We start from the raw sequence: 27,948 nt of genomic DNA on the forward strand, positions 1-27,948 counted from the left end.
ACACTTGGGAAGTTCCAAATGACTAGGATTGCTATTCGGAACTTTCTGAGATGAAAGTGTTGTTGATATTCACCATCTCACTATTTTGAGAACTGTGTCCTGTTTAGCCAAACTGCAAAGAAAATTACAGGAGGCAGGGAGAGCCAGGGACTGAAAAGTTGCAACTGTCAACAGCATGAAATGGAATGGTTCCATGTTGGTGTAAATGTATCTCTGTTCCTTAACCAGATGAACCATCTGTAATGCAACCTCCTGAAACTGGCCAATGAAATTTGTTGGAACAGAAACTACCTTCTTGCTGGCAGGACTGTTACGCCCTGAACAACCACAAAACGTAGTTTATTCTTCCTCACAGAACCTCTGCTGACAGTCAGTGTTTTCCTGTGAATTGATTGGGACACAACTGTCTCCCTGGAGCAGCTCTTTCAGGGGCAAGATAGGTAGAAAATTGCAGTGTCAATGATGATCTAAAATGACTCCAGAGAAGCAAGGAAGTGACACTCAGTCAAAAGGATTCAAAATTGGCAAGAGCCATATTGTTGTTCAAGGTTCTGCACCTGTGTTCATTAGAATTCAACAAAAAAATGCGTGAATTTACATCCTCAAAACATACAAACCAACACATGTTGGTATCTCTCCTCACTCCCACAAAGAGTCATTATGCCTGGTTATCTTGCCTTTCCCAAAAATACACATTAGGTGGGTAACCTCCCTCTAGAACAGCCCAGTAGTTAACGTTAACAATGAGAGGCAGGTGCTTCTTGGGGTACATAGCTCCATCTTTGATTTGACTTTTAGAATCATACAGCACGGAAACAAATGCTTTGGTCCAACCAGTCCATAGCGACAAGAATCCCAAATGAAACTAGTCTCATCTGCCGGTGCTTGGCCCTTATCCCTCCAAACATTTCTTATTCATGTACTTTATCCAAATGTCTCCTAAATGTTGTTACTGTACCTGTATTCACTGCTCCCTCTGGCAGCTCATCCCACACATGAACCACTGTCTGTGTACAAACGTTGCCCCCCTCCATGTCCTTTTTAAATCATTCTTCTCTTACCATAATATACTCTGTGGTCTTGAAACTGCTAATCCTAGGGAAAAGACACCCACCATTCACCTTATCTACAGACCTCTATGATTTTATAAACCTCTATAAGGTCACCCCTCATCCTCCTAAACTCCAGTGAAAAACTTCCCAGCCTATCCAGCCTCTTGTTATAACCAACAGCCCCCATTCCTGGCAATATGATGGTAAATCTTTTCTAAAACCTCTCCAGCTCAGTAATAACTACAAATCAGTATGAGACCTGACGGGAAGCATTGCCCAGGGCATGACAACCTTGAGAATCTGAAGGTTTCATGAGTGTGCAGTATCAGGCAGCTTTCCAGCACTCCATCTCCTTTTCAACTTTTTGGCAGTCGTCATTATACCATTTGGAAACCAGTGATGCCATTTCAGGTGACTTGTCATTGGTCTGGTCTGGTGAATACACCACATGGTTTTTTTAATTGTGGGTGAAAAATCTGATTTTTGTCTAGCGCATTCGGAATGAAATTACACTGGCATCTCCCTTTATTGCGAACTGGGGAAGACTTGGAGCTTTACCTTGCCTTAAGAAGTATTTGAGTATTTGTTAGAATACATCAGCATCTCCTGAATGTCCTGTCTTTCTGTCTCATTTTGCAGGTGAAGGATTTAGCAGCCAGAAGCTTCTCTAAATGGCAACAATTGTTAGACTAGAACAGAGTCTGGAAGGTAATTGTATTCAGCTGCCACATTACCTGAGAACGTTTGCAGCTCAGAATGAGGGAACAGTGATTGAGTCTGCCATCATCCTCCAGAATAGGATGCAGATGACCTTTCGCACTAAATCAAGCAAGGAAAATAAAATCCTCGGGTCAAATGCGATTTTGCAGATTAGTGTCTAAAATGAGAGAGTGTATTATACCGTATTATTTTGTCACGGACAATTCACCCATTCCATGACCCTCAAAAAAAGTGATTGTTGGGAAGAATTCAGTGAACAAATGTAAGGCTTATTGCAATATTGGGGAAGATGGCTGTGAAGTCAGTGCACATGTGTGTCAGATAGCATGCATCGTTCCTGGGCAAGTCAGCTTGATTTTTCTGATCCTGAACACTGTCCAGTGCCTTGTGTTAAGATTTGCATATATCCTGTTATTGGTTGGAAAAAGGAGAGCCTTTGTACTTTGTGCTGGAGCAACACTGAAGCAGGGTCCCGCCTGAAGTGTCAACTTTCCCTGCTCCTCTGATGCTGCCTGGCCTGCTGTGTTCCTCCAGCTCTACACTGTGTTGTCTCTGACTCCAGCATCTGCAATTCTTGCTATCTCTAAGTAGTTGTATTTTCACGTGATGCAGGGGAACTCACTGCAGCTACCCCAAAACTGTGTGTGACAGACTCATCATTAGGAGAGTAGATGTTGCTGAAACAGGGAAACAGACATCTAGGGCTGTCTTTAAGTGTTGCAATCCTGTGAGAGAATAAGGGCAGGAATGAGGCACTGTGGGTAGGTATATTCCTGGACTAGTAATCCAGAGAGCTGGATGAATGGTCTGTAGCCATGAGTTGAGTTCATCTGCAATCATGGCAGCTGTAGAACATAGAGTCATTGATTAAATGATGCTAGAATAAAAATGCTAGAACCATTCGGGGTGTTCATGCAAGTATTGGTTGTTGTAAAAGTATACCTTGCATTGTCTTGTCATTCAAAGAGGAAATGTGCCATTCTGTCCTATTCTGGGTTATATATTACTTTAGATTCCCAGCAATGTAGTTGACCCCCCATTGACCTGTGAAATAGCTGAGCAAGACAGTCAGTTATAATCAAAAGGTGGGTCACTCCTTTAGGATGGTCAATAAATGCTGGACTTATTAGTGATACCTACATCTGGGAATGAATCAGAAAAATAGTAATCGGCTTGGGATCACAAAATAGTAGGAGTAGGCCATTCAGCCCATTGAGTTTACTCCGCCTTTGATTGAGACCATGGCTAATCTGGTCATCATCAGCTCTACTTACCTGTGTTTTCCCCAGAGCCCTCAGTTCTCAGACTGACGTAAAAGTTATCTGAGTCCACATTGAATTTATGTAATGACCTAGCCTCTCCCACCCACTGCAGGAAAGGATTCCACAGTTTGAGTACCCTCTGAGAGAAGAAATGTGCAACCCCTTAATCTGAGATGATGTTTGAGCCCTCCAGTTTGAAGTAGCCTGCAGGGAGAGTTGTGGTTCAAGAAAGCTGACATCTTCACCTCTAATCATTCTTGAATTGGTGATTGATTGCTTATTGGTTCCTGGAATTAGATGCTAAATGATACAGCAATGGACTAACTACATATATTCGTGCAGAGTGGAGACTTCCTGAAACAGTGAAAAGGTGTGATTAGACTGGGTGAGGTTTGGAAAAATACTAATGCAGCCTTTTCATTGCAGCTGGCCAACTGGGTTCCACAAACATCAACGCAATTCCCCAGGATGTCATTGCATACTTTCATGCAGATTTATTACTTTACAATGGAGAATTTCACACACAGAGAACTCACTAATTGTCAGAGAAATGATAATCATTTTTTAAAAATCATTTTTTTAAAAACATCATTTTCAGAAACTCATTTTGTCTTGCTTTGTTCTTTTGGAAAATGGTTCGGATCAAGCACATACACCAGAATTTATTTTCAATTTGTTTTTGCTGGAAGTGTGGTGCTGTATGATGGCTGTCAGTTATCTGCATTAAGTGATATTGTGTTAATGCCTACTGGCCATGTTGCAGGGTAAATCACCTAATCTCAGACTGACTGGAACTGGGGATGTCTGCTTTCTTGAACCACAGTTCTCATGTGCAGATTACTTTAAACTGGATTGCTGTTTAGCTTTTCAGATTCACGCTAACAGCAGCTCAGAAACTTTGGCTGTGTCACCTTGTATCAGCAAATCTGTGAGCTACAAGTTCATCTGTTCACAAACTGTCCTGGCTGGTTGACCACTTTCCACTCTCCCTAAATTTGAAGTGATACAAAACTCTGGCATCCACCTGTTAACTTGGATAAAGCACCATTCACCGGTCATCAATCATTATTGGCACTTGATCCACTGATGCTTTGTTTTAACTTTACCTTGTTTTGGTTCCCAGCCCACCCTAGCTCTGTCGTCAGTTCTAGTTCTCTTGCCCTTCTAGATTTTTGCATTCATCCAGCTCTGTTCTTATCTCCACTCCTTAGGTGTATCTGCAACTGTCACTACTCAGCCCTCGTCTGCAATATCTTCAGGCCTAAAGCTCTGGAATTCTCTCCTTCACCTTTTCCATCATGCTAACACTCTCTCGGTGAAGACTGTCCTTTACACTTCAGATTCTTTGGCCAAACATTTGGTTCCATGCATCATTACCTTGTTCTATAACAATCTAGAAAACATATCAATGTATTATATATTTTGATTATATAAATCAATGTACCAATGAAGCACCTTGAGACAGTTGGTTATGTTGAAGGCAACATAGAAACATAGGAGATAGGAGAAGGAGGAGGCCATTTGGCCCTTCTAGCCTGCTCCACCACTCATCAAAGTCATGACTGATTGTCCAACTCAGTAATTTCATCCTGCTCTCTCCCCATAACCTTTGATCCCATTCACCCCAAGTGCCATATCTCACTGCCTCTTGAATACATTCAGTGTTTTGGCATCGACTACTTCCTATGGTAGTGAATTCCACAGGCTCACCAGTGTTTCGGTGAAGAATTGTCTCATCATCTCCACCCTAAATGGATGACCCCTCAGACTGTGACCCCCTCAGACTGTGACCCCTGGTTCTGGACATACCCACATTGGAAACATCCGCCCTGCATCTACTCTGTCTACTCCTATTAGAAATTTGTAAGTCTCTGGGACAACCCCCTGCATTCATCTGAACTCCAGTGAAAACAATCCTAACCTAGTCAATCTCATCTCATACATCAGACCCACCATCCCCAGAATCAGCCTGGTAAACCTTTGCTGCACTCCCTTGAGAGCAAGAGAATCCTTCCTCAGAAGGAGTTTGCCGATGACATGAAGGCTGGTGGAGTTGTGGACAGCGTGGAGGGCTGTTGTACGTTCCAAAGGGATATGGACAGGATGCAGAGCTGGGCAAAGAAATAGCAGATGGAATTCAACCACAAAAGTGTGAAATGGTCCATTTTGAAAGGTTGAATTTGAATGCAGAATACAGGGTTAATGGCAGGATTCTCGGCAGTGTGTAGGAACAGAGGGATCTTGGGGTCTACGTCCAAACATCCCTCAAAGTTGCCACCCAAGTTGATCGGGTTGTAAAGAAGGTGTATGGTGTGTTGGCTTTCATTGGCAGGGAAGGATTCTCTTGCTCTCAAGGGAGTCCAGCAAAGGTTTATCAGGCTGATTCCAGGGATGGTGGGTCTGATGTATGAGGAGAGATTGACTAGTTTAGGATTGTTTTCACTGGAGTTCAGACGAATGCAGGGGGTTGTCCCAGAGACTTACAAGTTATGCTGCAGCTCTATAAAACTCTGGTTGGACCATTCTTGGAATATTGTGTTCAGTTCTGGTCACTTCATTATAAGGAGAATGCGGAAGCTTTAAAAAGGGTGCAGAGGAGATTTACCAGGATGCTGCCTGGACTGGTGGGAAGATCTTGTGAGGGAAGATTGAGGGAGCTAGGGCTTTTTCATTTGAGCGAAGAAGGATCAGAGGTGACTTGATAGAGGTTTACAAGATGATGAGAGGCATAGGTAGAGTGGATAGTCAGAGACTTTTTCCCAAGGCAGAAATAACAATTATGAGGGAGCATAGTTTTAAGGTAATTGGAGGAAGGTATAGTGGAGATATCAGAGGTAGGTTCTTCATGCAGAGTGGTAGGCGTGTGGAATGCGCTGCTGGCTGTGGTGGTGGAGTCAGATACTTTCGAGACTTTTAAACGACTCTTGGGTAGGCACATGGAGGAAAGCATAATGTAGGGTATGAAGGGTAGTTTGATCTTAATAGGATAATCGGTCAGCACAACAAGCCTATGCTGTGCTGTACTGTTCTATGTTCTATCTTTAGAAAAGGAGACCAGAACTGCACACAGTCTTCTAGGTGTGGCCTTACCATTTGCCATGTAAACTGCAACAACACATCTCTGATCCTGTACTCGAAATATCTCACAATGAGGGCCAGCATACCATTTGCCTTCTTTACAGCCTGCTGCACCTGCATGGTTACCTTCAGCAACTCGTCCGCAGAGACTCCCAGGTCCTGCTGCACACTACCCTCTCCCAATTTACAGCCATTCAGGTAGTAACCTGCCTTCTTGTTTTTGCTTCCAAAGTGAATAACCTCATGTGGATTGATGTCGCTGCTATGATAGTTGAGCAGTGTTAGAGTAAATTCAGGGAAAATCAGCCATCAGTCCCTTTTCTAATCACTCAGCAGTGATGCTTTATTTGGCTGTCAGCGCCTTCAGCTGTGCCACTGACTGTTAACCTGGCACACACAGCCCATATCAAATCATAGCCCTTGAAGGTGACAAGAACAGATAGCACCTCAGATGGTACCCCTGTAAGGCTCAGCAAAACTTGGCCCACATATAAAAAAGGATGAGAGATAATGGGAACTGCAGATGCTGGAGAATTCCAAGATAATAAAATGTGAGGCTGGATGAACACAGCAGGCCAAGCAGCATCTCAGGAGCTGTGCTCCTGAGATGCTGCTTGGCCTGCTGTGTTAATCCAGCCTCACATTTTATTATCTATAAAAAAGGATGGTTTTGAAGAAGCCTCCCACAAGTCAAGCAGGCCACTGAGTTGTCTCAAACTGTGAGTAAAGAGGGCATACCACCACCACTTTGTCAGGGTCAGGAGGGACAGGCTGTAAGTGGTGGCCTTATCCAGTGACTCATCTCCAATCAAAGAAAACCTGCTTTTCAAATAGCTGGCACTGATGTTGGGAAATTCTGTTGCTTTAAGACTGTGTGCTGCTTGTTTATTTTCTCTTTCATAATGAGCAGGCCGTTAACGCTATGTGAGGCCTTTGTGATATGAGTGGGGGTTGTAATGGTACATGAATGGAGCAGCCCACAGCACAAAAGTCAGTGAATCTCAGCAGGGGTGTAGTGCAACCGAACACAAAAGGCTTTCCTCTTATCCAGACTTCAAGGTCACAGAGCTGAAAGGGCAGCAGACGAACATGTTAAGTGTCTTTTGCTTAGCAATTGTGACTCCAGGAAAGGCGACTCTTCAATGTCACTTTGTGTTGACATTCCAAACCCTGTGAAGGAGACAGGCAATGAATTTTTAAATGGCACACAAGCCTCAATGCCCTCCGCTATCACTGAATCTAGATTAGTCAGCACTTTGTTCTTCTCTTCAGACACCAGGTCATTGGAGATACACAGATAACAAAATGTGGACAGAGATAATGGGAACTGCAGATGCTGGAGAATCCAAGATAACAAAATGTGGAGCTGGATGAACACAGCAGGCACAGCAGCATCTCAGGCCCAGACCCTTCATCTCCTTTTCTGATGAAGGGTCTAGGCCCGAAATGTCAGCTTTTGTGCTCCTAAGATGCTGCTGGGCCTGCTGTGTTCATCCAGCTCCACATTTTGTTATTTTGGATTCTCCAGCATCTGCAGTTCCCATTATCATTGGAGATACATCTGGTTGAGGAAGCATCTTCATCCACCTTCTTGTCCTGCCCAAGCCCAGCATCATAATACGACATTATCATTTAGGTACAGAAGGAGATTCAGTTCATTGTGTCTCAATTGGCTGTCCAAAGCGCAATTCAATCGGCTTTCTGATGAAGGGTAACTGGATTTATAATGGTAACTGTACCGCTGTTCCACAGATGCTGTCAGACCTGCTAAGTTTCGCCAGGATTTTCTGTTTGTTTTTCAGTCAGTCACTTTGCCAAACTGTAGGTTTATTTCCCTGAGGTACTTATCCAATTTCCTTGTGAAATGCTTGATCATGTCTATTTCCACCAGCCGTGTAAGTGGCAAATACTGGGTCATTATGACTCACTGCATACAAAACTTCTCATGTACTTACTCCGTACATTTCTTGTAGAAATCTTTAAGCCTGAGTCCTTTACTGTCAGCTACCAGGCACAATTGATCTGTTAACCTTATTTTAACCACTCAGAATTCAGTTCACCTTTATCAGATCTCCCCTCAATTTCTTTTGTTGCAAGAACTCCAGTTTCTCACTTAACCATGCTGCTACAATCTATCAGCCATTGCAGTTGGTCCTGTTTCTGTTGCCCAGAGGCGCCTCACTTCCTTCATAAAGTCTGGTGATCCAATCTGAAAGCACTGCCCTGTTGAGGCTAAAGTGCATTACAGAAGCAGGGATGAGTCCTCTGCAATTAAGTGGAAGTCCTTCCATCTGGTTTGAAAATAAAACCAACAAGGCCTTATGTTGCACTGAGCCTGAAGGCTCCCAGGTTTAGTATCACTGATTATTCTGAGTTTTCTGATGATGGCTGAGGCTGGAGTTTCAACTTATTAGAACAGTTTTGCCGAAAAGGTCAGCCCAATAGTATCTCAAATAAAATCAAAATATTTGGATGCTGGAAGTCTGGAATAAATGAAAGTAAGTACTGGAGAAACTCAGCAGGTCTGTAGAGAGAGAGAGAAACAGAGTTAACATTTCAAGTCCACTATGGCTCTTGTCCAGAAGACGACTAATCTCGGACTCAAGGGGTTAATTTTGTTTCTCTCGACTGATATGATCCAACCTGCTGAGTTTCCCCAGCACTTTATTTCTATTTCAGTCATTAAACCATGTGATTAAGGAGTATTCAGATCAAACTGAGGTTTTGAGGATGGTGTCTCATTCTTGCTGCTGATTTTAGTAAAGGTCTGGAGTTTCCTTCTAAACCTCTCTGCATCTCAAACTCTTGTACATTTGGAAAGAACCCTTAAAACCTAACATCTGATCAAGGTTTTTGTTGCCTGACTTCGTGTTTCCGTTTGTGGCTTGGTGCCAAAATTTATTTCATAATGCTCCGATGAAGCATCTTGCGAACTTTAATTATGTGAAGGACAATGTATGAATGCAAGTTGTTGCAGACATTCAAGGATGGAAGAATTCAAGAACGTCACTGTGACTGATGGTGCATAAATTTATGGGGAAAGAATGAGACATTTCAAACTTTTCAAGTTAAAAAGTAGACGTCTGATAGATGATCTTTTACAGTTAGATAAGACTGCTATGTGGATAGAGTCCAGAACATTTCTTCATTCTTGTGAGCAAGTGGGCTGCTGTAAAATAAACAAAATTCCCTACATTTGAATGGGTATTAAGAAATTCCCAATGTACAGAAAGCATGATTCCTCTGTTATTTTGCACTTTCGAAGGTCTGTAATGCTGCACTTCTTATTATTCTATATTTTCCTCAGAATTTGCACTCAAGAATCTGTACCTAGGACCTCTGTACCTAAGATGGCGATGTAAGTGGTGACTTGTAAACTTTTCACTGTACAAATGCGAGTACATGTGACATAAAGCTAATTCAATTCAGTATGTGAAACAGACTTCCACAGATGAAGTGAGGGCAAACATGTCAGACTTCTTATTGAAACCATTAACGATGGGAAAAGGAGTTCCTAAGAGTTCCTTCCTGTAGATAAATTAGGATGAGTGAATTACTTTCCTCACATCTCTGTTGACACAACTAGTGCATTGAATGTCCTTTTCTTGCTGCTTCCTATCACCTCTTCTTTTTATTGTAATACAGTGTCACAAGGAAGCACAAAAACTCAATGACTCATTCAAGGGATCACTGTTAATCAGGCTGTTAAATGCCATTTTTAAACATGAAGGAATCACAGTCAACAGTGAGTTTCCTTTGCCCTCCATCGAAATTTGATGAAATGATTTATTCTGCCATCCTTAGATGATGTACAACTCAGCATTCACCAAAGATTAACAATGGAAAGAATAAGTGGAGGCCAGATGTAGAATAATGCAAGTCAGTTGTTAATCCAACATAGGACACTGACTGTCCCTCTAGCACCAATTAATTGTGAAGCACTACCTGCTTGGGCAAATGTGCAGATTATGTCCTTAGTAAAGGATAATATAGAAGATAGCAAACATATAATCAACAGAAGATACCTTGTTCAGCGATGTTTAACAAAGTCATTCATTGGTGTTGGAAGTGAAACTTCACATTGATGCGTGTTCTGTGAGAATCAGATTATATCTCACTCAGGAGCTTGTTTATTCTCAGTTTTCTTCCTTCCTCTAATAAGGTCACTGACTTGTGCTCAGGCATTGTTGTTTGGCAATACCTCAGTCAGTTAAAGATTCTGCTTTGAATTTGCACAGTGAGTGTCAGGGAAAAGGCAAACTTGTCCATTTCATGCTCTCAGGATATTGCCAAATACTTTTTTACCCAAATAAATAGCTTTGAAGAATAGTCACTGTGCAATATGGAATACTTGGAGCCAAATTGCATACAGCAAGCACGGACAAGGACTGTGTGATAATAAACAGTTAACCTGTGATCTTGCTTCAGAAATAAATATCAGTCCGTACATGGGGAGAATTTCTCTTGTCCTTCATTAAAATTGGGTTACGGGATTGTTTTTATGGTCACGCAGAAGGGTACTTCAGTATCCCGTTTAAAGTCTCAACCAAAACTCAGCATCAATGACAAGAAAATCATCTTAGTTTTTTTGAGTTCACATGCTCTGAAGAGGAACTTGGACCCATATTCTCTGATTCTGCAGCAAGTGTGTGACTCAGTGATGTATGGCTGACAACTGAATGGATCAGTCTATCTTATAGCCCACTATTATGGTCTCACAGGTATTTCCAGTCGGTATTCTTGCCCTACGACCAGCAGCAGAAGCATAGGTCAGCCTTTATGTCCTTGAGCTATAGAGTCTGAGATGAATAAAAGCACCTAAGCCTCTATGAAGGCTGTGACAAATCTGGCTGGACCTGCAAACCTTACTTATTAATTAGAGAGGATAGTTAGTCTGTACAAATGAGGGTACATGAGATGATTAGCAAACATGTCTTCCACCTGAAACTGATGAATGATCAGAAAGTTTTTTTTCCTCAAAAATATACTACATTCAATAAATCATCGAGAAGTACATTCAAATGTTCCAAATCAGTTCTGTACATTCTTTGCAGAGAGAATAAACAAATGTAACATTGGAATTCTGACATTTGTCAGAGCTTGTGTACAGCTGCAAAAAAAGGCATTCTCTACTTTGCAGGGAACTATTTCTGTTCATTCGGAGGCGTCGAGAGCTGACAATAAAATGGACCCTTGTTATACTCTGGTAGAAATACCCCAGATGGCACTCTTGCCCTACTGCACTTTGGCAGCAGCTGCCCCAAGCTTTAGTGCATTCCTCAGCATCTACTGCTGGACCTTAGAACGTGCCAAGCCACATCAAAGTAGACTCTTTAACTGGAAGACTAACAGGTTTCAGACAAATTAAAGAAGGTGTTTCACTAAGTTGATAGTCTTCCAGGCAGAGTCAACATTTGTCTTTATGTGCATCCCGGGCAACAGACCATGAGCATAGAGTCCAGGGAAAAACCTTGACACGAGCCACTGCATCTCTCATCAGACCTTCTTTGCAAAGGCACATTCCAGAAGCAGATGTGTGACAGCCTCATCCCCTCCACAACCACTTTGAGGGTAGCACACTGTGGCGCACACACAATGATCTGACAAGCAGTGCTGTTCTCACCAACAGCCAAGCTACGTCTTAGTGCTTGTTTGAAAGTTGTAGTGATGATGGAGTCTGCCCAATGACCTTGATAGTCTGCTCAGCAAACCAAGGTCTGCACCCCCCTTCTTCCTGCCAGGTCTCGAGGACGCTATGTGATGACCACTTGCTGGTGGACTTGTGGTCAATGATGTATCTGTTTGCAAAGTTTTCCATGAAGGATAGTTGATACAGAAAACTCCAAGTGCTTGGTGTCTTCCATGGCACCAAGGCTAGAGTCATCCTTCGCAACACCTGGGACGGTTAGAACCTCAGTACGAAGCGACACTTGGTGGAGCTCAGGCTGTTTCTTTGTGTCTCCTGTTATTTTAGATCATGAGCTGTCGTCACTGGCTTTTGATGGATGAGCCCTCACAATCAGTGAACTAACCAGACAAACAGTTTACACGATGGAATTCAAAGTAAGTAGTGTAATAAACAGCAATTTACTCTATATGTTATGTGCCTGCTCTCGGAAAGACAGAGTATAGGCAGCTTTATTTTGAACTTAAGTTTTGTTGTACCTGCCTTGGCAGGGCTTGATGGGACAGGGTAGAAGCTGTTTTATTCTACAGTGAGCTTGTGTTCTTCTTTTCTTTGGAATGTTTCACGAAGACCATGTAAAAGGCTTTTCACTTTGTGTTCAGCTTATATTGTAACTGTCTGGCAGCATCAGATGGGACAGTGTTGAGGCAGCTTTATTCTGGCCAATCCAGTGGTGTACTTTGCCTTGAGAGTTTGCGTTGGTATAGTACAGAGGGATTTGACTCTGTCGCTATCCTGAGCTGCATATGACCTAAGAGTGATTAATATTGACTCTGAAATGAAATACGTTTCATCCTCAGCATTAACAATTCTGACTGAGGAGCACAGCGGAATATCAAAAGTACAAACTGAAAATGAGTAAAAGCCAATGATTTTTAATGGATCTAATGAGCAGTTTCATCATGGCGACCTTTCTTAGGCAATGTCTCCTTAGAATCTAAACAAGCTGTCAAATATGTAAAAATATGGTGTTGCCGTGGAGACTCCTTTCAAAGGGCGCCAGCACTCTGCTGCTGTTGCTGCTTCTGTTAACTTCAATATATTCAACTGTAATGGGAGAAAAGCACAGTTTATAACGAAAAGGCCTCATATGATTGGGCAGACATATGTCTTCTGAGACAGATGAGAAACAGCTATAAGCAATTTGCTATCAGCACCTCATTTCTCTGATATTGCCTGATTCTGCACCAGCAGTAATATCAGTAAATTCTCATAATGCAGTCATTACCAGATTGCTGTTTTTCAGAGATTGCTGTGCACAAATTATCTCTATTTTCTATTTTATAACAGCAATAACTGTTGAGAAACAAGCATTATTTTTTGTCTCTGTTATGTTTTGAATATCCTGTGGTTATGAAAAGGACAAGATAAATTGAAGTCTTTTTATATTATTCTGAGCTTGCAAAGTATTTATATTTTTGACCTTTCTTGTGAAATTGACTAGTGAACAGTGAACAATAGTGTCCAGAACCAGGAAGTCAGAGGTGTCGACCTAAAACCAGCAGTCTTCCCTACTGGCCAATTTTCCCAGCTGCTCCCTGTCGGACCGAAGCACTCTGCCTGTCTTCCTATGGATGTGCTGAGTTCACTGTTCTGGTGTCAGGTTAGAATGAGGGTTATATTTGTGTCTCACCATTCCAAAAATGGACAGGAGATTAATTAACCATGATCCATGCTCTGTTCCTGTTTGCCTGAAACACCTTTGGAGGTTGGGTTTCCTTTGGCTGTCTTTGTGTTCAATTCAGTGCAGTAAGCTAAAATTCATCATATTTCTTCATGTTGAGGTTTATCATTGGGTACTTTGGTGACAATACATAGAGCACCTTTGTAGCTTTGAGTATATTCATTTTACAAGAGAGAATCGGTATAAGTATTTTCTGTGCAATGCGTATTCGATGTATGGTTGTTGAAAGGGGATGATTTTTGGTGTATTGTACATTTCTTTACACCAAACACCATGGTGTTTTCTTCAAAAAAGCTACTCTTCCTATGTTCTTTCTGCCCGGTTGTTTAAATGTAATATCTTGCTTCCTCCCCAAGCCTCAATGCATTGTTCTCCCCCAGCTTTGTACTCACCTTTCCTAAGATGTCCTTTCAAAACCTTTTCAGTACCATTGCTCATTATTGCATGTCAAGACCATCCTAGCTCAGAGCACCTGTTGCATTTTCTATAACTGTAGTGTGTGATGAAGTCAAATTCTTAGAAGGTGTTATGTTTGAAGTTTTAATTCCTTTTTTTGTCCTTTCATGCAAAGTAAAATAGAGTCCTCTGACCTATTCTCCGTGGCTTACAAGTCCATGTGACCTGTATTGCCATGTTTACAGGCCTTATTTGACAGCCTGTCAAAAGTACAGTACTAACTTCTAACACCTGGAGACAAAGGAACCAGCAGCTGAACTTTTTGTTGTGACATTTATTCTTTTTCAGATCCTGAATATAGAAAGAGGAAGAAAGGTAGTTGTTGTGAAGACTTGAGGGGAAGGTTGCTTTCTCTTTACAACTACGTAGAATACCTGTGGGAGCTTCTTGTAGGATTTGAGAGGTGGGACATGTGGTCATGTGAGAATATTGAAGGATTTGTGCTTGTGTGCCCTGAAGAAGCTGTCATCGCAGTGGGCCCCTCGACTCGAAATTGGTTTGGAACTTTATTGGAGCTGTAAAGTCAAAACCTCAAACCATCATTGGACTTTAACAGAGTGAAACTGGAGGATGTGAGTGTTCTGGAGTAATTCTGGACTGATTTCTTTGGCAATAGAATTTTGTGGTCGGTGCAATCTCAGGCATTTGTACAGCCCAAGGCTTTAGATCTTGCAAGGCAGTTCATGGACCAAATGGATAGCTTTGTTGATTGATTTATTGTCACGTATGTCGAAGTAGTTTGAAAAGCTTTGTCTACGAGCAGTAACAGGCAGATCATCAAGGACGTATAGATCAGAGGTTGTAAAAACACCTAGACAGAGGCATACAGGTTACATTGCACAGGACGTACATTAGGCAAGATCAACATTAGCAAGATCAGCATTATTTGAGGCTAGAGAATCTACTCATCAGTCTAATAACAGCCGGGAAGAACCTGTTCTTGAACCTGCTGGTGCGTGTGTTCAGGCTTCCGTATCTTCTGCCTGACAGAAGAGGTTGGAGGAGATCATTACCAGGGTGCAACGGGTCTTTGATGTTGGCCGCTTTTCTGTAGCAGCGAGCCGTGTAGATGGAGTCCATGAGTGGAAGGTTGGCTTCTTTGATAGTTTGGTTTGTGTACACCACCTTCTGTGGTTTCTTATGGTCCTGGGCAGAGCAGTTGCCGTACCATGCCATTATGCACGCGGACAGTATGCTTTCATTGGCGCATCTGTAGAAGTTGATGAGGGATCTTATGGACATCTCAAATTTCCTGAGCAGCCTGAGGAAGAAGAGGCATTGTTGTGCCTTTGTGACTGTCGAATCTACATCGGAAGTCCAGGACAGGTTGTTGGTTATCGTCACTCTGAGGAGCTTGACACTTTCCACCTGCTGAACCTCTGTTTGGCTGATATGTGAACTAAGTAATGAGTTTAGTCCTCTTTGTTTCAGCAAGAGTTTTGATGTGTTAAATATCATCATGTGAATGTTGTGAGTAGGTATTTGCAATAGTTGTTGGTCTTTATAGGGATCACAACAGATGCATTTGTTTCACCTTATCTTCAGTTTGTGTACCTGTGTGACAGAGTCAGGCATTGTCTGTCTGGAAATCCCTCATTTTTTTTGTTCCCAATGCATGGGGACCACCCTAACTTCGTTTTACTCTGTTATTCAGGTAGCAAAGTGCTGTTTACTGTTCCTCCAACATGGCTAGCTTTAGCTGTTTGCTTCTCGTGAAAATGAAGACTTCAAACCGAGAAGTCAGCTTGATCCTGTGCAATGGGGTTGCTGTGAATCTGTACCTTGAATTAGGCACTGCAGTATAAAGACAAGCCATTCAGCCCCACCGCCCTGTGTTTCCCATTTTGTCCTGTTGCATGTAGCAGACAGCGCGTTTACTTCTGTGCTCATGAGATGCTGCTTGGCCTGCTGTGTTCATCCAGCTCCACACTTTGTTAGCTTGGGTTTATATTTCGGTTGTTTTTGGGATTTTCTTTCGCACGTCACATCAAAGGGTTGTAGTGTTGCTGGGGAGCCGGAAAATGAGCTTTGAAAGCCAAACTGTTGACGTAGCTTTTTTAACGATTTGTGTCTGGTATTTCAACTGAAAAGAACTGTACAACTTCAGTGCACAGTTCTGTACGCATGCCTGAATGTTGAAAACCTGTTAATGGCTGTCTGTCAACAAGCTGCCGTTTAACTGTTTTGCCGTTTCTGCTTGTGCACACTGAGCATAGCCCTTGCTGTGTCTTCGTTCAGTGAGCTAACATTTAACCTTTCTAATCATCAAGTGTTTGCGTTAACGGTCAAACTCTCCCTTCTCGGGCTGCCACTAACTCTGGTCTGTCAAATAACTAAACTTCTCTTTTTCTGGGCTGTCCTTTTGGGGAAACAGCAGCCCAGATGGCCGACCGATCGCATTTGAAAATGTGAAGAGTGTGCAGATTTGAAGGGAGTGTGGAAATGGAGACTGGCAAATGATAACGCGGACACGGGGGAGCCGATATTTATTTCTCAATAAATGCCACCCGTCCTGAAATATTTTCTGTTGGGATATTGTCTTTGCTGAGCTAAGTGAGGTCATTGTTGAATAAAACAAAGAACCCCGCCATTCTGATCTGCAAAAGTGTATTTACTCTTTGCATTCGTGCTGTCAGGAGCCGGGAGAGTCACTTGAGACAGTATTTTGAGCGGTGGGACCGAATATCTTATTTAGAAAGGGAATTGCCGAAAGACTCGGAAAATGCAGGAAGAGGAGACGCCAAGGACTGAAGATGCTGGAAGCCAGTCAATAAATGTGAAGCACAGTAGGTCAGACAGCATCAGAGGAGCAGGAAAGTCAACGTTTCGGACCGAAATCCAGAGCTTTAAAGTGGCGATGAGTGGATTGTAATTTTGAGCCGGTACAGTCTGGACGGGCTGAATGGCCACGCTTTGTATTGCGAAGTTCCATTGTCCTAGTCCTGCCTATAGATGGGCGTGTCGATCACTGTTAATTGAGATGCTGTGATTCTGTACGGTACCGTGACACTGAGCCGATGTTTACGCAGAGTGTATGGGAGTCTTCTGCCGCTCGCGTATGTAGATATTTGTGTGATTGTATGTCTCTTTCTCTTTCTCTACACATTGGCTGTACTACCTCTTTAAATGGGCGCGTCAGCAGGATTCGAGGCTGCGCGGGGCTTAATCAGAACAAGTTTGGTGGGGGGAAGAAAAAGAGAATTGTACAGCGCTGGGAAGAAAAGATTTTGGTTGTATGGCCGAACTGTGTAAAAATATACATGTGTTTCCCGAGAGAAGGATGTGTAGAGGGCCAGAGATATAGAGCGAAACAGTCGCTTTTTGCACGATTTTAGCGAGTAAACAATAGAGCTTTAAACATCTGGTCATCTTCAGCCTCAAACTGACGGGCTGTACATCATATCTCTCTCTCCCTGGCTTTACTCCTCCCTCTCCACTCCCGCTTCCCGTTTTCCAGCCGGACCTTCACCCAAGATCTCCACTCGACGCAGCTCCTTTGGATGGAAGTTCAGTGAAAAAGAGGGACTGTTCGCTGGGATCCTGAAGGAGCCACACTTGTGATCGGGGGTAAGGAGAGTCTCCGGTGGCATTGTAATACAGTCCGCGGTACAAACCCCCGGGTCGTTATGTTACCACATTTGTGACTCGTTAGATATTTTGTAGCAAACCCCGGGGCAGTGGCGGTTACAGTCAAGATTAGTACATTGTGTACTTTGAGAAATTTACCGTCCAGTTTTCGTTCGAACCCCGTTTTCCCCCCTCCCCCAGTTAATGGGAATAGACATTGTCATGAAGCCGAATCTGACCCAATGCCTTTCATTGGCCCAGGACAATGAAACGAGCAATGGGCGAGACCGCTTCATTCATAGAGCTGGGCTCGAAGGGGAAAAGCACAGCATACCCTGGGGCTATTGCCACATAGGCTGTAGGTTTATACATTTTACCTGAAAATTTGTTGGCTTTCTTATGGGTTTGTCTTAAAAGCAAATTTAGCTAGATGTTTATTGACGACTACCTGGTGCCGTATTGTGTACAAATACCTCGCTTCCCCCGCCCCGTTGAGAAAGTCCAGATGCTGGGACCACCGAGTTCCGCTTTGTTCTTTGCGCCTTTGGCAATTCTTGTGCTTTTTTTAAAATTGGGGAGCGCCGACCGATCGCATTTGAAAATGCGAAGTGCGTTCCGATTTGACGGAGTGGGGAAATGGAGGCTGTCAAATGATAAACGCGGTGACGGGGGAGTCGAAATTTTATTTTTCAAATATCAATTTAATCCACTTAATAGCAGGCTGGAAGCTTATGCTGGGCAAAAGCTTCTGCAAAAAGAAGCGTCCAGTCTCGGTTTGTTGAGTGCTGGACCTTGTTATGAGTGCAGTGTGTTTTGTTAGTGATGTGCACAATGGTTCTGAATCCTGAGATACATTAACACAGGATTCATTTCCTGGAACATAGTCTGAAATTGCTGGAAAATCTGAGCAGATCCGGTAGCGTCTATGGAGAGGAAAGAGTTAACAGTGACCCTTGTTCAGAACTGTTCCTCCAGCAATTGGTGTTTTTTTGTGTCTGTTTCAGAAATATTCCATATTCGCATTTAGCTTTATATAGTGAATTTCCTGCCCTCCCGCTGAGCTTTGTTTGACCGAGATGATATTTAGAAGACTGTTTGCTAGAGATTATTGATGTGGCAGGCGGAGTGGCGCGATGTATTGGAGGAGGATCTTTGTAACTTGAGTCGGTGTATTTTTTTTCAAACTGAAACAACTTAATTTAAAGGGGCAGTGTTTAGAACCGGCTGCAAGTCCCTGCAGCTGTGCGAGGATTTGTGGAGTTGAGGCTCATTTTGTTTCCTGCTATTTATGCCACACAGCACTAACCTTTCTCAGGCTTATGGCAAGGTGCTTATCACAAACTGGGTCAAGTATAACGTGCTACATCCTCATAAAACTTTGTCTGTATCCCAGGCCATAAAAATATAGGTAGAAGCAGGTGATGGGTCTCTGAAGCCTGTCCTGCCATTGACAACGAGGGCTAATCTGATATTGCTTACATCCACTTTGTTGCGTTTTCCCTATAACTGATAATTCCTGTGCTGATCAATTATGAATCGGTCTCTGCTTTAAATACACACAAGGAATCAACCACTCAGTTCTGGGGCAAGGAATTCTAAAGACACTCAGCTCTCCAGAAATCCATCCTCAGTCTCTGTTTATTGGCTCCCCTTATTTCTGAGTCTGTATGCTCTGGTCTTTGACTTCCCAAGAGGGAGGCATGCTCTCATCATTTAGCCTGTCAAGCCCCGTCAGGATCCTATGTTTCCATGAGGTTACCTCATAATGATCAACTCCACTGAGCAGAGTCCCAGTCTGTTTAAACATTTGCTTGTAAGACAATGTCTCCAGACCAGACATCATCTTAGTGAAGCTGTTTGAACTGCCTCCAATGAAATGACCTTCCGTTTTAAATAAGGGGGTGAAAAATGATGACAGTACTCCAAATGTGGTCTTGCCACCTTGTACAGTTTCACTAAGATGTCCTGACTGTTGTACACCAACCCCCATGAAGTAATGGTCAACAGACCATTAGCCTTCCTACTTAACTGTTGCTGCTGTCAGCTAACTTGGTTTCATGATAGTTACTCCAAGTCCCCTTGTGTTGCCAATTTTCTGGAGTTTTTCTCCACTGAAATAAATAGTACCCTTCTAAAAACGACAACTTCTGCTTCTCTCTCATTATACTCCAAGTGGCAACTTTTTGCTTCTTTAACCTGTTAATATCTCTTTATAAACTGTTCATATTCCTCTCTCAACCTGCCTGTTTTTGTCACCTGCAAGTTAGGCTACAGTACATTGGCTTCCTCTGTCTGAGTCATAAAAATATACTGTATAGAATTGAGGTCCCAGTACTGAGCCTGTGGAATGCCAGTGTTTATGGGCCACCAGCCTGACAAACCGCTCCTTATCCCTAAATAGTATTTGCTACCCATGAGCCAGATCTGTATACATGCCAACATAGCACCCCCCCCCCCCCCACCCAACCACTACCATCACCACTACCTCCAATTGGCCTTGACTGCCTCTTGGGTCCCATTTTGTGCACCCAAGTAGGTGCCAAGTGAATGAGTATGAAAAAAGTAAGCTGATCTGAGATGCATGATAGGTGGTTGCCCCTGCTTGCGAAGCGACATGGCAGCAACATTGCATTCTAGGGTGTTGGTGGGCTCAAATGCAGTATCGAAGTGCTGAACAGTAATAGGTGAATACATTGTGCCTTGATGTGGTAAGGTTGTGTCTTTACTAATACTAACCCCCGTGGATGAAAGCAAGGGAGCACTGGCAAAGCTTTGGCAGTTGTAACTTGTTTCCCATAAGATTCAAGATTCTTTCATGACCACTGTTGGTATTAATAAATATTATGGTCCCTATGATATGTTAGGGCTGGGGAGGGGACAGATTTTGATGATGGTGGGCGTATATCATGGGTGAAGCACGCAAAAGAGACAAATGTCAGAGGAGGGGGAAGGGAATGCTTGTGTGTGAGGGACTTGGGTGGGGGGGGGGGGGTGCAGGGTGGGTGGTGGATGCAGAGTTAGGCTTGGGGGCCTGTGTGTATTTTCTATTGAAAGATTGTTCCTGGAAGTACCCTGTTGATTTTCAAATTGCGCAGAAAATTGTGCTCTTAATGCAGGCACGCATCAGTTCCTGACGGTGCTCAGAGAAGTTATTCAGTAACATGACGCAGAATCATGGCTTATATAATTGGCACAGCCGGGGCTACACAGGATCACTGGCAGGGACTGTGTTCCAAAATACTCAGTATATATGCGTCATTAATTCAACCCTGTTATTGCTTCCTTGTATGAGAAATGAAGACGCGGCAGGTATTAACTGCCATTAGTCTTATACTTGAGCAAACTGAGTTCTGAACTCCCCGTGTCTTATTGTAGTATGTTGCTCGTTCAAGTTTTGTCTGGTGATACTAATAGAAGACACAAAATTGGCCTTTCTGACAGTGTGTAATGCTTGGTGCATCATGTTTTGACTGTACCAAGGTTCACCAGTGTAATTCATTCTTGTTTAATTTCTTATTGTTCATGATGTTTGTTTCCTACCTATCTTGGTGATATTTGTGTGCTTTGCAGCAAACCTTTCTGAATGCCAAACATTAACTTCAACCCAACTAGGTTCTGGTAATAGGCTCCAGAAACAGATTTTGCACCATTGTCCTCTGCTCCCGTTTGCTGATTGCAGAAGCAGTTGTATTTGTGAGCTAAGTGTGCTTGGGATTGGACAGCACAGTGCACTATTTGTCCTGGGTATTGGGGATTGTGTTTGTAATCATTTGGTCCAACACAATAGGGGTCCACTTGACCCTTGGATCACATGCCAGCTTTATATTGATCACTTTTCTCTCGCACTCAGTCAAGTCTATGCGTGGAGTTGTACACGCTTACTTGACTGAAGTGTCCGTTTGGATTCCTTCTGAAATCTGATTCCCAGTCATGGTCACAGGTTGCACCTCAATTCACGAAGCGGTTCTATTGGTTTGGAACATGAATTTGTCCTGAAGACCTTAGGACCATGTAAAGGGAACATTTGTTTTCCATGTCTGCTATACATGAATCTTGTACAGCTTTAAGTCACGTGCCCTTGGCTGCTTTCACTCAGAGGATAACAATCCCACCTTTATAAAATGCTAACATGAAGCAAAGATTCCTCATCCCTGGAATGACAGCAGTACATCGACTTTCGGCTAAGAACCCTGGGGTGTAGTTATGTCGTGATAAGAAATGGCCTGGGTTGTAGTTTTTGGATGCCAACATGGCAGCCTTTGACCTTGCTGCTCTTTTTTTCTTTGATATTTGCAGCCAGCCTGAATTTCTAACAATGCTCATTGGCCTATTATATGCAAATTTGATTCAGCCAACAGTTTGATTGTGCTCAAGGTACTGCATGAGAGATAGTGGCAGTCTTGCTGCAAACAAGCTAAATGCTTGTTCTCAGGTTGTTAGTGTTGAATGTAGTACACTGCAGAAACAGGATTACTTTCATCGTGGTACTCTCCCCATATCCCCAAAATTCAGTGTTGCTTTAATTGTTTGAACCATAGATCGTGAGACCATCCCAAGCATCTGCATGACAGTGCTGTAGTTGTGGACTGCCTCTTCAACAAAAGTTACATGACAGCAATAACCAGAACGGTCTTTCAGATATTATTCCTCATTGACAGAGCTGATGCTGCTGCTGACAAAACCAGAGTTAAACTCATGCAGTCCACCTAGGCTGTGAGATCAGTAGTTTCACATCAAACCATTTCAATTTCTATTAATTACTTCAGAAGTATTACTGTATCGCAGTAAAAAGCAGCACTACCCCAAGGTTTGAAGCACTAACTTAAGCCTGCCAGGCAATGCCACGATTGATCCTAAGAGTAATTTCTAAGCTGACGCATACTTCCTTCACTTGTGCTTGAAGCTAGAGCACATGTCTGTATGCCTCAGTCCCTTGTACAATCTTAAGATATGTTTTTGTGCAAGTTGGTGAGGGGACTGATAGTTTGGCCTTGGAGAGTCCAGTCGAGCTTTTATAGAATGGAATGATTTGTGGGGTTTAACAGTTGGCTGATGACACCGTTGTGGTGGGATGGATATCTAACAACAAGAAGTCTCAATACAGAAGGGAGATAAAGAGCTTGGTGACGAGGTGCAAAGAATACATTCTGTCTCAACATTGGCAAAACTAAAGAACTGATCATTGAATTCACAAAGAAAGGAGGAGAACACACCCCTGTCTATATCAACAGAACTGAGGTCGAGAGGGTGGATGGCATCAAGTTCCTAGAGTGACAATAACCGATGACCTGTCTTGGACTTCCCACTTAGATGTGACAGTCAGGGCACGACAATGCCTTCCCTTCCTCAGGTGGCCCAGGGAATTTGCCATGTCCATATGGTCCCTCACCAGCTTCTACAGATGCCCCATTGAAAGCATACTGTCTGGGTCCAAAATGGCCTGGTGTGGCAATTGTCCTGACCAGGACTGCAAGAAATGACAGAAGGTGGTGTGCACAGCCCAGGGCCTTACGGAAGCCAACCCTCCACCCACAGACTCTATTTATATGGCCTGCTGCCGTGGAATGGCGGCCAACATCATCAAAGACCCGTCGTATCCTGGTTATGCTCTTCTCCAACCTCTTCTGTCAAGCAGAAGGTACAGAAGGCTGAACACATGCACCAGTAGGTTCAGGAACAGCTTCTTTGTGGCTGTTATCAGACAATTGACGGGAATGTAACCTGTATGCCTCTAAGTCTCTTTGATCTGTACTTCCTTTTGCTTGCTGCGATCTGCCTGCACCGCTCATAAACAAACTTTTTGCTGTATTCTGGTACATGTCGCAACAAAATCAGTTTGCACTTAGAAGTAGGTTGGGTACACCTACCTTGTATTTCCATGTGTTTTGAAGATTGTGGGATGATTTAATCCTGCTGCATGTGCTAAAGACATTGAGTGGGCTCACTAGGTAATTCTTGTGCAAGTAATTTTGGAAGTTGCTATCAATATTTTGTTGTACAATCCAAGTCAGATGAAGCTTTAGAAGACTGAGCAATGGATGCTTATTTGGTAATAGTATCATGTGTTAAGGAGTAGCAGATCTGTTGTGACTCAAGAATGTGGCTTCAGGAGCTGAAAGGCTCACTTTTGTCACAGCTGAGGCCTATTATACACAAGTGGACTTCACAACAGACTATACAAACATGCTCACAATTAGAAACCTTGGCATAGTGCTTTTTTTTTGGATATAGTAACACTTCTGCAGTTATTAATAGAAGCGAAATGTTGCTACTTGAAATTACTGATTTCGCAGCCTGCGTGGAGTGCATGAGTTTAACCCTGGTTTTGTGAGCAGATGCATCAGCTCTGTCAATGAGTAGTAATGTCTGATTACTAATGTCTGAGTAGTAATGTCTAATACACCAAGCTTTGGACTTGGCAGCTTGAACTCGGAACGTAGTGGAGGATCCATAGAAACCTGTTGACTAAGTTATATAGTCAGTGCTGCCGAAACAAATAGGAATCTGGGAAGAATATCATCCTCCTCCATAGGTAGCTCATTGCTCCTTCTAATTATCCTTGAGATAACCGACATGAAGCCAGTCCTTTTTGAGTGTGTGATTTGTCTATGTCAAACAACAGCCATTGCATGTGGGAATGCTTAATGTGCTGATGAAAATGAAACAAAAGCTATTTTGTTCAAGATGTCTGTACTTGGAAGGGAGTGGTTTAATGTTACACCACTAGATGTGCGGGTTCACTTCAAGACCTTTGTCAGAAAAGCAATTTTTTCTCTTTTGCATTTGCTTTGTGCTGTTTTTCATCGGAACATTGCATTTATTTCTAAGTTTCGGACAGATGTTTGCTACAGCTGCATTAATGTGTACGAACAGCTGAATGTCATGTTGGTTCCCCACCCCCCACCCCCCAAGGTACTGTGTTGTCATGTGAATTGTGCCTGTAGTACTTCCTGCCTGCTCCTTGAGCAGCTAATATGGGTGAGTGGCTGTGTTGGATTTCATTTGGAAATGGAAGGAATTAGTATCAATCTTTTTGGCTTCTGTAAGTATATCAGGGCATTGACAAAACATGGTTCTGACTTTGGAAAGGAACAGATTATGTTGCCACTAGCAATTACACAGAAGCGCAAAATCCCAAGATGTGAGTCATGGTAAAAGCAAGATCAGCTGTCAGCCTTGTATCTGACCAAAGGCTTGTGTTCATGTGTGTGAAGCGTAATACTAGTGCATTGCAGGCTGAGAGCTTGCTTCAGGTTGTTTTGATACACAATGCATGTACAGTAGTGACTGAAGAGTTGACGTTGGTGTGGGAAGTGGGGAGGCAAAGAACAAAATATGCAAGGCATGTGAAGCAGGTCTGGCAGCATTCGTTTATCAGTTTTGGGGAAGGATCATGAACGCTGCAAAGTGAATCTAGTTCTGTCTTGAACAATATTTTGACTAATGAGCTATTTAGTTTTGGCTTGCTGATCCAATAGTATCTAAGGGCATCCCTCTCTACAACCACCCCGTTTACTTTTCAAGATGTTAGTAGTGGTATGGCTATTGGCCATGGTGATGTCTGCTTCCGGCTTTTTGGTCCAGGGAATAACTGAATATTTGCAGCCCTGCACTACTTGTTTTAGGAGAAATGCTGGTTTGTCTCAAGTCATGGATATTGAAGCAGTGAGACCTTGTTTTGCATTGCCTGACTGTGTCACTTTTCTTCTGTTCCAAGTCAGACTGACATCCCTGAGGTCATGGGTCATTATATACGTGGATTTGCATTGTTTGTATTTCACACACCAATCGTTCTCAGAACAACGCAAATTGCCAGATCACTTGTTTTTTAATGAGCAGGAAGTGGAAAGGACGTTTTAGATAGTGGGAGCAGCTGCAGTTTAGTTCCTGGAGGTTTCACTTTGCCAGTTTTTGCTGTTGCGCCTGAGGAACTGGACTGTGCAGTAGCAGAGCATTGCAGCCACTCACTCCCCCACCCTTTAAGTCCACATGTTCTCATCCTGTCCATATCTGTTTAGCAAGAGACTAAGGTGCAACCTCGAATCACTGCGCCGCTGAAGCACCAAGCAAGGATGGAAACTATGCTTTTGTGACCTCTGGCTTTGCTTCAGTCAGCATGTTGCTTCATAATACTGTCATTCGTGGCTCTATCCAGTCATTATGAACCAAAATGTGTTATCGCCCCACATTAGTACTCTCTTCTCCCCACCATGTCCCACCCCCAGCTGAAATTAAAGATGAGGTTGGACAGTGGTTTGTTTTCAAAACTCCAATTTTTTTGTTTCTGGCTTTAAGGCAAAACTGATGTGAATGCTGGTATCTCCACGGCACCACCCCCTGCCTCTCCCAAACAATCAGATTAACTTGTGACTCTCAAGCTGGGTATCTTCCAAAATACTGTCAGCTCAGTTATTATTCTGCCTGAACTGGGACTTGATAATCCTTGCACAATACAAGATGTAGGCTGCACTGGCCGCATTGATATTTCATAATTCTTAGTATTTCTAGCAATGAAACATGCTCGGCTCATACCATTAATGGTTTCCTTAACACCATGAACAAGGATTGTAAGAGTGCAAGTAACGTTTTGTTATAAAATGTGTGGTGCAGTTGATCCACCTGGGCCTAATTGAGTGCGAATGAGAGACAGTGAAGCTGTTCCTACATGGAAGTGTTTAAACGCACTCAGGGCAGGTCCACTGAGTCAATTTTCCAAGTGTATCACTTAATTGTGTACTCTCTGAGGGCAGAAGTCCTTGAATATGGCAGTGACACCAAATCCCTTCTCCCCTGTTTTTTTTTCCTGAAGCATCCAGTTCTCAGACTTGGCTGTTATTGCATTTGTCTAAATTTTAACGTGCCCATAACCTGTGTAGACAATGTTTCATGTCAAATTCTATTCTAATGTTATAAACGGCAATGACTGTACCTAATCACCTAGTCTAAGCTTCTTTATGCCATTCAAGGAATATTGACCATTTAGGAGATACAGGAGTCATGTAAGGTGGAACTGCAGTTATGAAACGTGGAGAGTTGCAAAAGACTGCAGAGAACCCCATGTTCTTGATTACAACCAATTCAAATCCCAACTGCTAATAGTTGGGATAGCTCTGAGTTGGATATCTTTGCTGTTTGTTGCCAAATCCTCCTTGTTTTAATTAGTGCAGCGGAGGAAGATGTCGTGGTTGTGGGAGGTCAATCATCTCAGCTCCATGACATCTCTGCAGGAGTTCCTCAGGGTAGTGTCCTAGGACCAACCATCAGCTGCTTCACTCTATCAAAGGGTCAGAGGCGGGGATGTTCGCTGATTTATGCAATGTTCAGCACCATTCGTGACTCCTAGATACTGAAGCAGTCTGTGTTCACATGCAACAAGATCTGGACAATATCCAGGGTTGGGATGACAAGGGACAAATGATATTTGCACCACGCAAGTGCCAGGCTGTGACCATCACCAGTAAGAAGCAATCTAGTCACCGCCCCTTGACATTCAATGGTGTTACCATCACTGCATCCACCGATATCAACATCCTGGGGTTGCCATTGACCAGAAACTCCACTGGACTTATCATATTAACAGTGGCTACAAGAGCAGGCCAGAAGTTCGGAATACTGCAGCAAGTAATTCCCCTCCTAACTCCTCCAAGCCTGTCCACCATCTACAAGGCACAAGTCAGGACTGTGATGGAATGCTCCCCACTTGCCTGGATGAGTGCAGCCCCAACAACGCTCAAGAAGCTTGACACCATTCAGGACAATCCAGCCTGCTTGATTGGCACTCCCTCCACCACTGATGCTCAGTAGCAGCAGTGTGTACTATCTACAAGATGCACTGCAAAAATTCACCAAAGATCCTCAGATAGCATCTTCCAAACCCACAACCACTTCCATCCAGAGGGGCAAGGGCAGCAGATATATGAGAATACCACCACTTACAAGTTCCCCTCCAAGTCATTCACCATCCTGACTTGGAAATATATCACCATTCCTTCCCTGTTGCTGGGCCACTATCGTGGAATTCCCTCCCTAATAGCATTGTGGGTCAAACCACAGCAGGAGGAATGCAGCGGTTCAAGAAGGCATCTCACCACCTTCTCGGGGGCAGCTAGGGATGGGCAAGAAATGCTAGCTAGCCAGCAACATGCCAAAATGAATAGGGGGAGAAAACAATTTGGATTTCAGATCATGTCCTGGGACCATACTCTGACAGCAACCAAAGTTGGCAAAAAGAAACCAGAACGGGGAAAAGGGCTGCAGATTGAAGTAGGGAGGTGTGTGTGTGTGTGTGTGTGTGTGTGTGTTTTTTCCAACTAGGAACATGTGGAAACGTATGGGGTGGAACCATTGGAAAACACTGCCTACTTTATATCCTATTCCGATCCCTTGAGACAGGCAGAACATTGTTGTTGCTCTTGATTAAAACAGGTATTTGTGTTATACATT

The 27,948-nt window shown here is 43.1% G+C and overlaps 1 protein-coding gene across 4 annotated transcripts in view; it reads left to right on the forward strand.

The window, feature by feature from the left end:
- The window catches only part of sema4c (sema domain, immunoglobulin domain (Ig), transmembrane domain (TM) and short cytoplasmic domain, (semaphorin) 4C), a 185,794-nt gene that overhangs the window by 95,929 nt on the left and 61,917 nt on the right, over positions 1–27,948 (forward strand). The window contains exons 1-2 of one of the 4 annotated variants that reach the window (XM_048522715.2): positions 12,154–12,175; positions 17,396–17,505. The exons of 1 other annotated variant lie outside the window; for it this stretch is intronic. The gene's annotated coding sequence lies outside the window, so the exon portion shown is untranslated. Of the gene's footprint in view, positions 1–12,153; positions 12,176–16,249; positions 16,821–16,859; positions 16,995–17,395; positions 17,506–27,948 lie in introns of those variants that run through there. 2 more of the 4 variants (XM_048522717.2, XM_048522714.2) reach the window with 2 other exon arrangements.

The sequence above is a fragment of the Stegostoma tigrinum genome, chromosome 40 (assembly GCF_030684315.1).
Source record: "Stegostoma tigrinum isolate sSteTig4 chromosome 40, sSteTig4.hap1, whole genome shotgun sequence".
Lineage (NCBI taxonomy): Eukaryota > Metazoa > Chordata > Chondrichthyes > Orectolobiformes > Stegostomatidae > Stegostoma > Stegostoma tigrinum.